This window comes from Vigna unguiculata, chromosome 5 (genome assembly GCF_037176805.1).
Source record: "Vigna unguiculata cultivar grain cowpea cultivar isolate G323 ecotype 2 chromosome 5, ASM3717680v1, whole genome shotgun sequence".
NCBI classification, from domain to species: Eukaryota; Viridiplantae; Streptophyta; class Magnoliopsida; order Fabales; family Fabaceae; genus Vigna; species Vigna unguiculata.
In genome coordinates this window covers 37,232,690-37,247,349 of record NC_140796.1, presented here as the reverse complement: position 1 = coordinate 37,247,349, position 14,660 = coordinate 37,232,690, and the positions used below count along the sequence as shown (strand labels likewise).

Genomic DNA, 14,660 nt, shown 5'->3' with positions numbered 1-14,660 from the left:
TAAATGCAATTGAGATCATTTATAATCATTTTGCGTCATTTCATTTTCAATTGTATCATCAAAAGATCCCAATCTGAGGCTACCATGCATTTTGTTCATGAACAGGTTCTTCATTTTGGGCAGATTTCAAGTTTTATGAATTTGGACCAATTTAACCATTGCACTAGCCTAGTTTTGATCATTAAACATGTTTTGAACATTTAGGATTAACTAATTCATCATTCCTTACCATTTTGTGCATCATGTCAAGCATTCATGCATAGTTCATAGCATTTTTTGCATTTGATGATTTTAAGTTTTCTATTTTTAAGTGTTGATTTAGAATAAATTTCTCCACCACAATTCAAGTACAAATATTGCATTTGACTTTAGCCATGTCCACGGATTGATTCCCAAGGTTCTCCCTATATTGCATTTTTAAGGGAAAATTGGTTTTGACTAAGTCTTTTAGGCAATAAAAAAGATTTATCAAGGGGGTGGTTATTATCAATGCCATGGGGTTAGGAAGGTTTAAGTTAGGGCATAGTTGATTGGGTTAAAAGGTGGGGTAGTAATGAGAAAATGGGAGTTAGGTGATGTTAAAATTTTGGGTTGGATTGTATTAGAGGATTGGGTGAAAGTTTTGCTTTTTGTGTATGTAGACTTGGATAACTAGCTTTGGAAGGGGAAACAATTTTAGGGGTTATTGGCCCGATTGGGGTGAAAATTGAGAGAATTACATTTGTGGGTGGGGTAAGTGGGTATTAATTATGGGATATGTGGACTAACTTGAGAATATACATGGAAAGGATTTATTGGTGGAAAAAGGAGGTGGGTTAGAGGGGATAAATGTGTGGGACCTAAGGTCTTCCCTAGACTACATTAGGGGTTTTTTGGTTTTTGTTTGAATCTGATATGACTAAATAGGTTTAATAAAGTTTATACTTGTTATAACTTGGAGAAGTTGATACTCATGTAAGTAAATGGATTTGATTAATGGAACATATTAAACAGGTTGCTCAAGAGACTAAACTTAGCCTCACAATTTGGGTGAACCAATATAAATTTCTAATTTAGATATTCACCCCTTATAACCACTTTGTCTCTTAGAAAATTTGTTTAATATATATCTTCTTAATTGAATAATTATTCACCAAATCCAATCTCTTAGAAAATATTTTAAATAAAATAAATCTTTTAAATTAATAAACCATCATATATCTTATCATAATCTTTTAAATAAAATAAATCTTTGAAAATAATTAATAAGCCATTATATATGTTATCATAATAAAATAAATCTTTTAAATTAAAAAATAATTAAAAAATAAAATAAACCACCTTAAATTTATATTTTTTAACTGTTATAATTTTGTTTAAGTCTTACAAACTTTAAATTTATATATATATATATATATATATATATATATATATATATATATATATATATATATATATATATATATATATGCAAGAAGAATAGTTATCTAGTGTGCTGACATGTAAAAGTAAGAATCAACAAGCAAAATCCTAGATGTTAATAGCCTACCAACTATAGGTTACTATCAAAATCATCAACCAAGCAAATGCATGAGCCAACAAAATGAGTAGATGGGCCAACAAGAGGAACCCATGAAACTTATTTTGTAGTACATCTAATAAAAGAATCTTTTGTTAGTTCCTTTTGATCCTCTTGGTAGTTGATATAGTAACCAATCTAGTGATGGTAGATCACTTGACCATTAGTTGTAATTTTAATTGTTTGGTGACATTAAAAACATGCATATTTATTTAGAAATTTTTTAATTTAGTTTTTATGTTGGCATGCTTCTCACATTTTTATCATTTCTTTCCTTTCCATTTTATGTTTTCTTCTTCCTTTAATTGTTCTTGGTTTTTTATGGTTTATGTGCTTTCCATTTCCTTTTTGTTTTGAATCAAGCCATCATCTTCTTCTCTTGAGATTTGAGAAAGGAACCTTCACATCTAGATAACATGCTATCTTAATGTCCAGTGGGGATTTCACTTAATTTTCTTAATCAACTAACACCATTTTCAATAATCCTAAAAGGAAACAAGATAATCCTTCATCAACAAACGAACCCTGAGTCTCTTGCTCAACTAACTTATCCTACACCACATAAGCAAGTTTCGTCATAAAGGGGAAGTGTATGAACTATGGGTGTTGAATAGGGTTTATACTTACTATTCTTACAGATATAATTTGAGCTTATTGTGATGTCATGTGCCCATCAAACTTAGTCCGAGCAGCTTTCCACATCTCGTACCTAGGAATTTCAAGTACTAGGTAAGGGGACTCAAGTCCTAAAGACTGTGCACGAGACTTTTTCATTTTTTTTCTCTAATAATTGATAGCCACCTCGAGAAAGTACGTGAGGTGTATCATTAAACGATTCCAGAGTAACCAGCCAACCATAGAATCCAAAGAAAATGTAGAAAACATTCCAAGCTTGTGTCGTCTGGCGGGCTCGCCCATTACCGCCAGGCGGTTCATCTAAAAAACCCAGAGTTGGGTTAGTCACTCATGTGTCACCCGGTGACACATTCAAAGCCGCTAAGCGGTTTTTGGAATTTTTCCAAAAACTCAGAAACAACATGATTTGGATTATGCAGGGCATCATGTTCATTCAATACAATACGTAAACAACCATAAAGCATGTATATATGTGAAGGAACTCCCCTAACCTGTTAATCCTTGCTTAATTTGGAAAAAATCAAGACTTTTCTTGTGCCACCACAAATCCAACATTGGCCTTCTCTCAATGCATTTGATGCTCTTATCAATTCTACACAAAAATCACCTACAAACTCTCTTTTCCACTGTCAAATTCGTTTGTCCTCTGCCCTTTCACGTTTTCCTCTCTCTCTTCTTTAAAACTACACTAATTAGACCATTAGTTAAGCCTTAATGCTTGTTAATGCTAGGGAAAACGAAAATGGCTTTGAATTAGGTGTTAATGACCATTCAAAGACCATTATTAGTTGTCTCACAGCCCACTAGGTTGCCTCTCTTGGCAGCTAGGATTTCTCTGCCTTTTCAATTCCATGCTAAAAGAAATTTTGGCAAAAATAAAGTTAAATTCATTCTTAGCAAGATTTGAACACACATTCACTCAATTACAAAGCCAATGCACAACCAATACATGTTTCGTGATAATTCCTATAATTTTAGAATTACATTATCACTAATCACATTCAAACATATCATTAAAATAATACACATATTAAAATAACATACAATTTAGCATACATAGGACTTGAACCCAAGTCCTCTCAACATAACTAAGTACTCTCAACCCTTTGAGCTAGTACTTTTCCACGTCATACAAATTCACATTAAATGCCATAAAGGCTCATACTACCCGCATTTATTAAATAATTATTTATTTAATTATTTAAATTTCTCAGGTCTTACAGACAACATCATATATTTTCTCTTCATGCACAACAAAGGAGATAAATTATAAATTATCAACAAAATTGACCATGAACTATGTTTGCTACTTAAGTTCCCATAAAGATTCATACCATCTATAACAAGTCCAAGTCTTATGTTTCTTGGCTCTGCACCAAATTCTGTAAATGTTTCATCAATCTTCTTCCATTGTGGAAAATCAGTTGGGTTTCGAAGAACATTATCACACTTTCTTCCATTAACATGCCATTTTAGGTTTTTTGCATCTTCTTTAATGAAAAACAATCATTTGAATCAAGGTATTATAGGCAAGTACCACATCCCTTAGCAGGTGGACCATCTTTGTCTTCATCACCACTATTTCCATTAATTTTCTTTTTAAACCGCGATAAACCACGTCTCCGTATAAAAGACAATCATTGGGGCATACATGTATCTTCTGATATTCCAAACCTATTGGACATAAAATTTTCTTTGCCTTGTAATTATGGATGGGTAATGTGTTATTTTCTAGAAGCATCTCATTCAACAACTCCAACAATTATGTGAAACTTCTATCTGTCCATCCATTCCTTGCTTTTAAACTGAACAATTTTAAAGTTTTTGACAGTCGTGTAAAGTTAGCGCATCCTAAGTACAAATCTTCGTTTGATCTGACTTAAGAGAATCATATAAATGAGCTTTTACAAAATTTTCTTCCCCAACATCACGTACCATGTCTTCTAAATGATCACCCATTCATTTGTCTACATAATATGTTGTTCGTGACGATGTAGGTTTGTCTAACACTTCTCCATGCCAAGTCCAAAGTTTATAACTCCTCATTATACCGAAGATGAATTTGATTAAGACAACGAACACAAGGGCAAAAATATGTCTCGTTAACAGATATTGTGTGTTCTTAAGCATATTGCAAAAACTCAGAAATCTCATTTTCATACTCTTCATTAATGTGACATTCATTTAAACAGCTTCCATCCATACTATGTTTGTAAAAAACTCCATCAATCCCAAACTTTTAACTCTCACAAAGTGAGGCCCTACCCATTCAAAAATATTATTTTTCATAATTTGCTAATGCGTATATGAAGAAGTCAAACATCATAAATTGGATAAAATTTTGGCAACATATGCATTTGTCTGTGAAGTACATGAAATGAAAGTGATGACCCATGATCACAATCAAGTATACATCTAGAGAACAACACAAAATTGTCTCAATTGAAATTTTATCAAATTTATGCATAAACCTCAATGTACACGTTATAGCAAATTATGAAAAACAATTCTTTCAAACTGTCCGATCGAACAATTCAAGATTTAATACAAACGATTAAAAATTGAATCATTTGTACTAAATCTCAAACGGGAACTAAGGTTTGCTCAGTGTTTAACCAAAATTATAATAAATCTTTATATATAAAATAACAATGCAACCATAGTATTAAAAAATCAAACAAAATTGAAAATATTTAAATAGGCAAAACATCTAACAATAAACATAAATTTCTTTCCAAATTATCAAAATATTATTATAAAATTTCAAATAAAAAAATAGACGCAAAAAAATAACTAAAAAATATTCAAAATTTTAAACTACAACGGGAAAGAAAAATATAATCAATTACACACATACAATGAACAATGAACAAAAGACAAAATGCAAAAAGGAAGATAATTAAATCTAACCTCTTGTAGCAAAACCAAAATCAAAGTTGGAGGAGAGTGGCCTTAGGGGTGTCGACGTGTTGTTGGCTAAATGGGGAAGAAGAATGGTGGAGCTCCAAAGGTGAATGAAGAGCTCCATGGGCAGCAGAAATGGATGAAGGAATGGAGGCAAGTTGGAAGGCACTTGCAAGCAATGGAAGGTGAAATAGGTGATAGGATTTCCTAATCTATGCTAGCCTAAGAAAGGTGGCTAGAGGTAAAGAGAGGAAATCTCTAGAAAGTGGTGACTCTCAAAGGAAATAGAGGGAGGAGTGCTCTTAACTCAAGTTGCATCTATTGCATAAAATTTCAAGAGTGTCTACAAATGAGTGAAATTTTGGCTTTTATATGAAGCCATTTACACATGAGAAAGGAGAGCCCTTGGATGGAGTGGGCCTTGATCATGGCCCTTAGATCAAGCTTGGAGAAGGAGGCTTGATCTTGGCCATTGGATGATGCCTTGGAAAAAGAGAAAGCATTCCTAACCCTTAGATGCTTTGGATCCATGAGGTGTAGGAAGAAGTGTTGACTTCCACTTAGTCCACCTTGGCTCTTTTGATAGCTCATGGCCAAATCTCTTATTGGGCTTAGTCAAGCCCAATTTTATCAATTGAACTACTCATTGTTTGACTTATTATTCTAGAAAGCAAGGCCTAAACAATGGGCCAATCTTATTGTTATTCTATTGCTCTTTGATACACCTCTTCAAATCTTTATATCTTCTTTGGCCAATGTGAAGAGTGTGAGAAGCCCATGTGGGTTTGGGCCATCTAGAATGAAGCCCAATTGGATCTTTTTGAGCATGCTCCTTGTTATTGGGCCTCTTGATGGGCTTGGGCTTGAGATGCATGTGGGCCATGGATTGGGCCTTGTGCATGATTTGGGCCTAGGCGTTGCCCAAGCTATAAGCCTTGTTGGCATCACATCAAAGAACAACACCAAATAGGGATAAAATTTAAAATGCTACAAAATGGGGACGAAAACGAAAAATATTCAGTTCAAAACTCCTAAATCAATCAAAAAATCAAAACCCAACAACTTTCAGATGTGGTAAACGAAACCAACTCACATGCGGAGGACGTCCTCGTCGTCGCCGGCATGGAGGGAATAAGGGGCGAAGCAACAGTGGAAAGGTTTGTGTTTTTGCGTTGGTTTTAAAATAGAAATTGACGTCGGGGGAGAGTGGTACTGCCATTAATGGACATTGGGGGAGCGGGGCGCCGACGTGCTTTTTTGAATGACATTGGGGTGTGCTTGGACCGACGTTAAGTGATGTCGAGGATACTAAGGGTAGACATCGAAATTGTCCACTTATTTACAATAGCGCCATCGATCATTTTTTACGTTGGTTTTCTTTTGACCTGACGTTAAAGAGGTGACATTAATGGGCTTTTTGTGTTAGTGTGTAACATGTATACTTAATTTTTATACTACTCTTTATTACATTATATATTTGTGTTGATTGTTATTTAACATAGCTTACTACACCTAGGCGGCCTAACAAAAAACTACACGGTTAAACCTGCCTACATAAAGCCCCGCAAGCACGCAATCAGTTATCAAACAAATCAACGGGCAAGCGTAAGCGGCCTAGGCCGCCTACTTCAGAAGACAAAACGACTGTCGACCATTCCAAACTTAGTATTACAAGCAAGACCTCTAAGACCAACAATCATTGAACTAAGGGGCCTGGGCCAGGCCTAGGCCCACCTACGACCCAAACAATGGCCCATCACATGACAAGGCCAAACATAATTAATAAACTATAAATATGCGTGGACCCCAACAATTAAAGGTACGCATTCATTAATCCCTTAATCACGAGATTTGACTTTCTGAGAATCTTTTGGCTGACTTGATCTCGGAGTCTTCTCCGCAGGTAACCCCCCATGGGTTCAAGTCGTGATACCAGCAGATGACATACACAAGTCGAGGCAGAGCCAACTAGAGAGATTGCGGATTGAGGTAAGGTGATATTTGTGTCTGACTTCTCTTATTTATTCTTTGTAGGAACAATTTATAAGCATGTCAAAATATTGTATATAAGCAGGTAAAATTATGTACTTAAAAGTAACTATTGAAATATATAGATTTTTTTTATCACTGATTTAATCACCAAAATATATTGGTCGCTAAATGTTTTTATTTTTTGTCACCGATTTAGATACCGAAAAATATTTTAATTAAAATAAAAAAGTTATCTATTAGTGACCGAAAAATAAGTGTTTCTATATGTTTACTTTTACGACTAAATTAGCCACCAAACTGAATTAGCTATATGTTTACATGTTAGCAACCGAAAAAAGTGTCACTAAGTTTTTTCATTTTGCAACTGAATTAGCTATAAGAATTTTGGTGGCTAAATTGGTCTCCATAGTAGAAGGTAACTAATATTTCTAGCGACAAATTAGCGACTAAAATTTTGGTGGCTATTTTACTATAAACTTTCAATTTGGTTGTTATTTTAGTCACTGAATGATTTACGGCCGATTTTAAACCTTTTAGCAACCAAGATAGTGGTCGTTAAAATGATTTTTCCTAGTAGTGTTTGTTAAAATATCTAGTTATCTCAATGGTCAAGATCTCAGTTTTTGGGTAGGATGAAGACAATGTATCGGTAAGAGATACTCGGACACTAAAGTCATATGAGTAATAAATGCTCTTTTGAGTCCTCTCAAAGTTATATAATATCAACCTTAAAGTTTCAAGCAAATCTGCATTATAGTGATTTGTTCTTTCTAAAGATCAATTATCTATCGATCAGTTACGTTATCTATATAATCATGCTTAGCTCTTTAATCCTAACAATCGTCATTTTAAGTGATCAAGATGTGTTCAGGTTTGAGTACAAATTTCAAATCCAAATCGTAAATATAAATTTTCTTCGATACTAAAAATAAGTAAAAAATTTATAGAACTTAAAGACTTTAATAATGCGATTCGATCAACTTCTAAATTTTCTTCGTTTACACTATTTAGTTATTTATATAATTATTACCCACATGATAATCTTTCACAATTACAAAACTACAATATTCACAAGAAAATATATTGACAATGATGTGGTTTTCTTCAAATCTCGCGTATGATAAAGTTAGAATGGCATTACCCATGTCGAACTATTTTCTCTTTTCTTACTTACTTCAAATATTACATTATCATTCAAAACTTTGTTAATGGAAATTGAATTACATCACAAAACACCTTTCACATCGTTGGTGTTCTAATGCTACTTGGGAAATTTCATGATCATGACAACGGATACACAAGAAATATATATGCCAACGAAGTGGGAGAGGGTCCAATTCAGAAACATATACTACATAACATTTGAAGCAGAAGATATACATCAATGTTTATAATATAAATGGGTGTTGTGAAGCCATTAATTTTTATGATTGGCATGGTAGCCTAAACCGTCTCACCTTACAAATAAGTGTGCAATGTTAGAAAAAAAGAAAAAAAAAGACACGTATGCTGGAATAGATGTGGTGGCTTCTTCCTTCCACAAATCTCACCTTATCCCTCTTTTTTTTTTTTTTTTTTTCTATAATTGTTTTCTTCCTTGTTTCCACGTTTGCCCATTGACGTCTTGAATATTCTTTGACCAGTTTCAACTTCACCACACGAAAAAGAAGCGGTGCTACTCTTTCATCAGATAGTGATGTGTGTGTTATGAATAAAGAGCCATGTCGGATTTGATGCCCACTTTTCCATTTATCCTAGTCATCCCATATTAAATTATTTATATTACATAATCATAATTTTTTAAATATACATAATATTATATTAGTAAATAATGATATTATAATGTTATTAAATTAATATATAAAATAAATTTATAATTATGAAAAATAAAATAAAATGGATGAAGAGAAAATGAGAAAATAACTTAAATAAGAAAAAGAAGAATGAGAAAAGATAGATAATTTTATAAAAGATTTATAAAATAAATATTAATTTTTAAAAATTTAACAAATAATATTATTATAAAAAATAAAATTATAATTATGAAATGTGAAAAAAAAGAATTTTCTTTATATATAGTTATATAATTATAGGTATTTTAGATTAATGCAAAATATATATTTCACCGATAATCTTAAAACCCATGGCAACTACGTACTACATACCGCGTGAAAATGATGTAATAGTGATACACTTCTATTATATCAAACAATTATTAAACCAATTATAATCAATTTGTTACGATTGAGTCAATTAACTAGAATAATTTAACTATCATCTATTACTTGATGCACCAAGAAATATAAGGCGTTGAATTTATAACTAGAATATTTGTTTGTTAATGTATATTAATATTACCATTTATAATTAATGTACCTTTTTAATTTCATTTATGAGTGAAGTAAAGAAAGAGGATAAAGCCCAAATAATGATCCCTGGCTTGAATTGAACTCTCATTTGAAGTTGTACGAAGCTTCATACGTGAAAGTGACTTTTGCTATGCTTATTTTGGATAAAATAGGCTAAAAAAGAGATAAAGAGAATGGAGATAAGATCCCGTTTGACACAACATAAGAATGAAGAGGAAATTCTTGAGGATAAAAAAAAAAAATACTTTTCTCTATTTTCCTGTAGAGAATCATTTTGTTTCTTATTTTCTACTATATATTTATATCCATTCTTACACACCTTTATTTTATTTTTTAAAATTTTTGGTATGCTTTATTTCTTCTATCATCTAAACAAAACCTTTCGGATGTGGCATTGAATTTTGAAGGATGTGTAATTTATGCTTTATGCCCTTCACAATTATAATCATGATGAGATTGCTGATTTTTTTTAATATAAACTTGGGACCATATTTGTCATGCTCTATTGTATATGATATGATATCTTCAGTCGCAAGATGTGATTGATCTCGAAAACTAGTAATATCGAATAATAATAATAATAATAATAATAATAATAATAATAATAATAATAATAATAATAATAATAATAATAATAATAATAATAATAATAATAATAATAATAATAATAATAGCCCACTTGATTTTTTTTATTGCAAGTGATATGTGTTTATTTTAAAGTGAAAAAAATACCCTTTTATAATTATAATATAGAGACTCATTCTTCTAAAATGCACACTTATTGTTTTATATTATTAAAAATATTAAACAGCTCTCAAATAATGCTAGCATGTTGAATTGTGTGTATAAATATAAAGAAGTATTATGTTGGAAGAGTATAAAATATAGGCAACGATGCCATAAGTGCAATGATGAGTTAGTGATAAAAAAAAAAATAAGAATGATAGAATCATCATGAGTATTGCTAAAGAAAATATTGATATGAGTCGAATCATGGATGATGGAGACAATGATCAGCTAGTGGGAACACATCAAAGATCATGCACAAGCATGACATAATGATGTTACAATAATACCTTATCGGTGACAAAGCAATAATGAAATCATTGTTGTGGATTTTAATATTTAATGAAGGGAAAATGATTAATGCAAACCTCAACTGAAATAGGGGTTTAATTGAATTAATGATTTAGGGTATTATCATTAAAAAAATCAAAATTGTCTAAAAATAATTACATGCGAATTAAAATTTGTAGACAAATTAAGTATTACATACAAATCTTACATACAGAATTTTTTTTATGTAAAATTTTGTTACATACGGTACATATTTATTCTGTATGTAACAACAAACTATTTTTTTTATTCTTTCATATGTATAATTCGTATCAGTAACGTCTCATTTAATAAATAAATTTAACTAAATGAAACATTACACAATATAATATAAAGAGCAAAGTCTCAAAGTATTAACGTCACTCCTTACAAATAATCAAGGTAATAAAGTAAAGTACTAAGACACACCACGATGCCAATAAAACAGAGTAAGAAGTTTGACAGTAGCAAAGCAAGTGCCCTAAGGGCAAAGAAATACATGGGTTACAACCTTAAGTTAAATTCAAAAAAAGTGGGGTTCGGCCCAAGATGAGCTATGCAACGAAATCTCAATTATCTTGTTGACCATGAGGCGTTCTCGCATCTGCTCTCATCAATAAATTGATGATTATCGCAAAGAGACAAAGTCACACACACAGAACATACAACAAGCAAAAAGGATAAGCTAGAGTAGGGAAAACATATTATCACACGATTTCATACATTTTCATAATCAAAGATACATACTTCAACCAATCATGTGATAACTTGCAAACAATACACTAAGACTCAAGACACGACTTATCCGAATACATATAATTAGTCGGATTCACCAGATGCTTGCACTTGTGGTGGCCTCTACTGCTCTACCGAGCTAATCGTCAAAGGGTCTCATCCTACCACTCACAAGGTTAGCCTTAAAGTGTCCCAGGCCTCCTGCTACTCTCACCACTTGAGTCAGTACGCTCTACGTGAGACTAACTGACTCTTTAGAGTGTTAGGATGCAATCCTTACCTTGAATCCTTACTAAATTATATAATGAGGCACAACCACGAAACTCTCACTAACAGGGGTCATGGAATTATGTCCTGACCATGAGGCACCACCACGCAACCAACGTGAAATTACGTCCTAACCAATGAGGCACCACCATGAGATCTCACCTAGTGATTCATGGAATTACGCCCTGACCAATGAGGCATCACCACGAAACTATCGTGGAATTACGTCCTAACCACACCAACATCATGTTCCATAAATCAATATAACATTATTTCTCATACCAATTCCATGTCAACATATATAACCAACCATTCATTCATATTCCATACTAGGATCATACCAAACTCATTATTTTCCAGTCCATAACCACTCAGCTCATGCATACTTGACAAATTCATGCCTTAATAAAGAAATACAATCATACAAGCGACCACCAACCAAAAAGAGAGGGCATAATAGGCATAGAGCAAATTGCTGCACCAGTCTTGCTCAAGCCACAGACCCTCGCTAAGGCAAAAGGGGTCTTTCGCTTAAGTTACGAGCCCTCGCTTAGGCGATACTACCAAGAGAGAGCTTTGCTGATATCGCGAGTTCTCGTCTAGGCGAGCTCTCCTCGCTTGAGTGAGACCACCCATTGCCCAAAGGTGAGGTTCCTCGTCTGGGCTACGACTACAGCGACAAGCCTCAAGCTCCCAGGAGTTCTCGCTTAGGCGAGCCCCTCTCGCTTGAGCGAGATAGTACCTCACTCAAAATGAGAGCTCTCCGCTTGAGCGAGAGATCGAGTATGAACCTAGGTGTGTTTCTGTTAGTCTTGCCTAGGTGAGACAGGCTCGCTTGGGCGAAAGCATCAGATCTCGTCACTGTTCTCCCTGCAACAACCATACGTTCATACCCAAACAACAATACAAGGCATTCCATACATTAACAATAGCACACAAGCCATAAAATCTTGAAACAGTGGCAAGGCAAGCAAAAATTGAAGTAAACAAGCAAGCCCTAGCTTCCCTTACCTGGAAATATGCTAGCAAAATACTTTGACACCAAACAGCGAAGCACAACAACTCTAGGAACAGATAAAAGAGTTGGAAAAATAAGCAGAACAGATCTTAGAACGAGCTTACTACGAAACCCTAATTGGAAGTACGAAAATATGACTGGAGAGGGGAAGTATGAGCTGGAGAATACTTACATGGAGCAAGAAAATGAGACTGAGCTAACTTGACCAAGTTTGGGACCAAACCGTAGCAGAGCAACGTTGTTGTTCTAAGAGAGGAAAGAGAAGGTTTTTCTGAAAAGTGGAGAGAATGAGAGTGTTAGCTGGTTTAGGGGGCTTTGGGGCACCCTATGGGCCACCCTTAGGCCCAATAGATTGGGGCAGCCCCAAAAAAATTATGACAGAAAATAAAGTTGGTTTACAGTATGTTAATGAAGACATACCTTTTATACGAAATTTACATATAGATTTTAAATAAAAAATTATTAAAAAAATATAATTTTGAGAAGCCTTTACTGATATATTACAATATTTTTTATTTTTGGTAACATTTTCATAATAACATTTATTTAAAATGTTACGATATATAATTTTTAGTAACATTTATTAAAATGTTACAACATATAAATTTTACTTATTGTAGTAATTCTTTTATATATATATATATATATATATATATATATATATATATATATATTAAAAATATACATTTTTTATTAACAACATATTTGTAACAGTTATATTAAATTGCTAAAATATAATTTTTCTTTGTCGATAATTTTGAACGCTACATACAAATTTCATATCATTTAAACATTTTTATTTAAATTGTGTAAATGCTATGTGGTTTTTAATTTTAGATTATTTTTAAAAAATAATTCAAATCGGCTTTGATTAAGAGGAATTAGGTTAGGGTGCTGTTTTTTTATCAAAGCAATTTCAAATAGGAAAATGATTTTTTGACTATTAAATTTTGAGAACTTTCTCTTACAACCTTAAGTGACATCTTCTAAGTGGTTTCCCATTTTTTTATTTTCTCATTTTCAATATTCTAAGACCACTTAAAAAATGCATAGATATTTCAAAATTTAGTAGTCAAAATATCATATTGCATAGATATTTCATGGTTTTCGATTTTTTCATGTTTCTCTCTTTTGGAATTCTTCTTTTTCCCTGTTTTTCTAGTTTATTTCTCTTTAGTTTTAGACATGTTCTGATTTCGACCCAAGTTCGTCCGACAGCCATTGTTAGGAACAACCATCGTCATTGTTAGGATTAAGCATCGCGTTCCCGAAGTATTGTTCGCTTTGGAGTGTTTGAGCTCTGTCACAGTTTTGTCCTTAAAAGGCATCTCAGAGGGTGAAGGAAAGGAAGAGTATTTAAATTTTGCTTGATCTTGACTCCTAAGTGATGTTGGACTTATTGGATGTCTCGGAACATTTTCGATAAGAGGGCGACCTCAAGTCATTTTGCATTGTATCATGAATATGGCCTGTAAGGCCCACTAAATTCCTTTTTCCTTTTCTGAAATGAGACGTTACATTGCTAATATTCAGGGGAATTCAATGTATACATAAAGAAATTATGCATAGTATTCGAGGTTCATGTCACTGATTTCAGACTCGCGAAGTTCCTCATGACCCAGGTGTCTCTCATTCCATGTCCCCCATCGCTACTCCTAAGGCTACATTGCTCCAGGTTCCATTAATTCTCTTTTTCTCTTCATATTCATATAATGTTTTATGATTTGATAGATAAAGATCACATTAACAGTGTTTTAATGATTTATTTAAGGATAGGTGATTGATGTATATTTACATTACTTCCCTCTTGGCCCCGAGAGAAGTCGTTCGTATGCTCTCCAATCCTATTCACTCCACCACTCAAACTCACACTCATAACCTTATTAATCTCTAAACTCATAATTATGATGTTTGCTCATCCATATTCATTTCTCTTTCAGAATAAATTAACATAGAGGAATATTGTACAATAACTTCTGTTGTTTCTTGGAAGTGGAGTAGCAAATCAAATATGTAATAGTACTATATCAAATGTAAAATAGGTTTGAATTATTTTTGCATTCATGTAAATTGTCAAGTAATTGGA

At 32.9% G+C, this 14,660-nt stretch overlaps 1 long non-coding RNA gene across 1 annotated transcript; it reads left to right on the top strand.

Moving 5' to 3' along the window:
• Positions 1-14,050: 14,050 nt before the first annotated feature.
• On the top strand, positions 14,051-14,626 carry LOC146886386 (uncharacterized). The gene is made up of 2 exons (XR_014995005.1): positions 14,051-14,249; positions 14,351-14,626. It is a non-coding gene; the product is annotated as an uncharacterized LOC146886386 (long non-coding RNA).
• Positions 14,627-14,660: the final 34 nt, after the last annotated feature.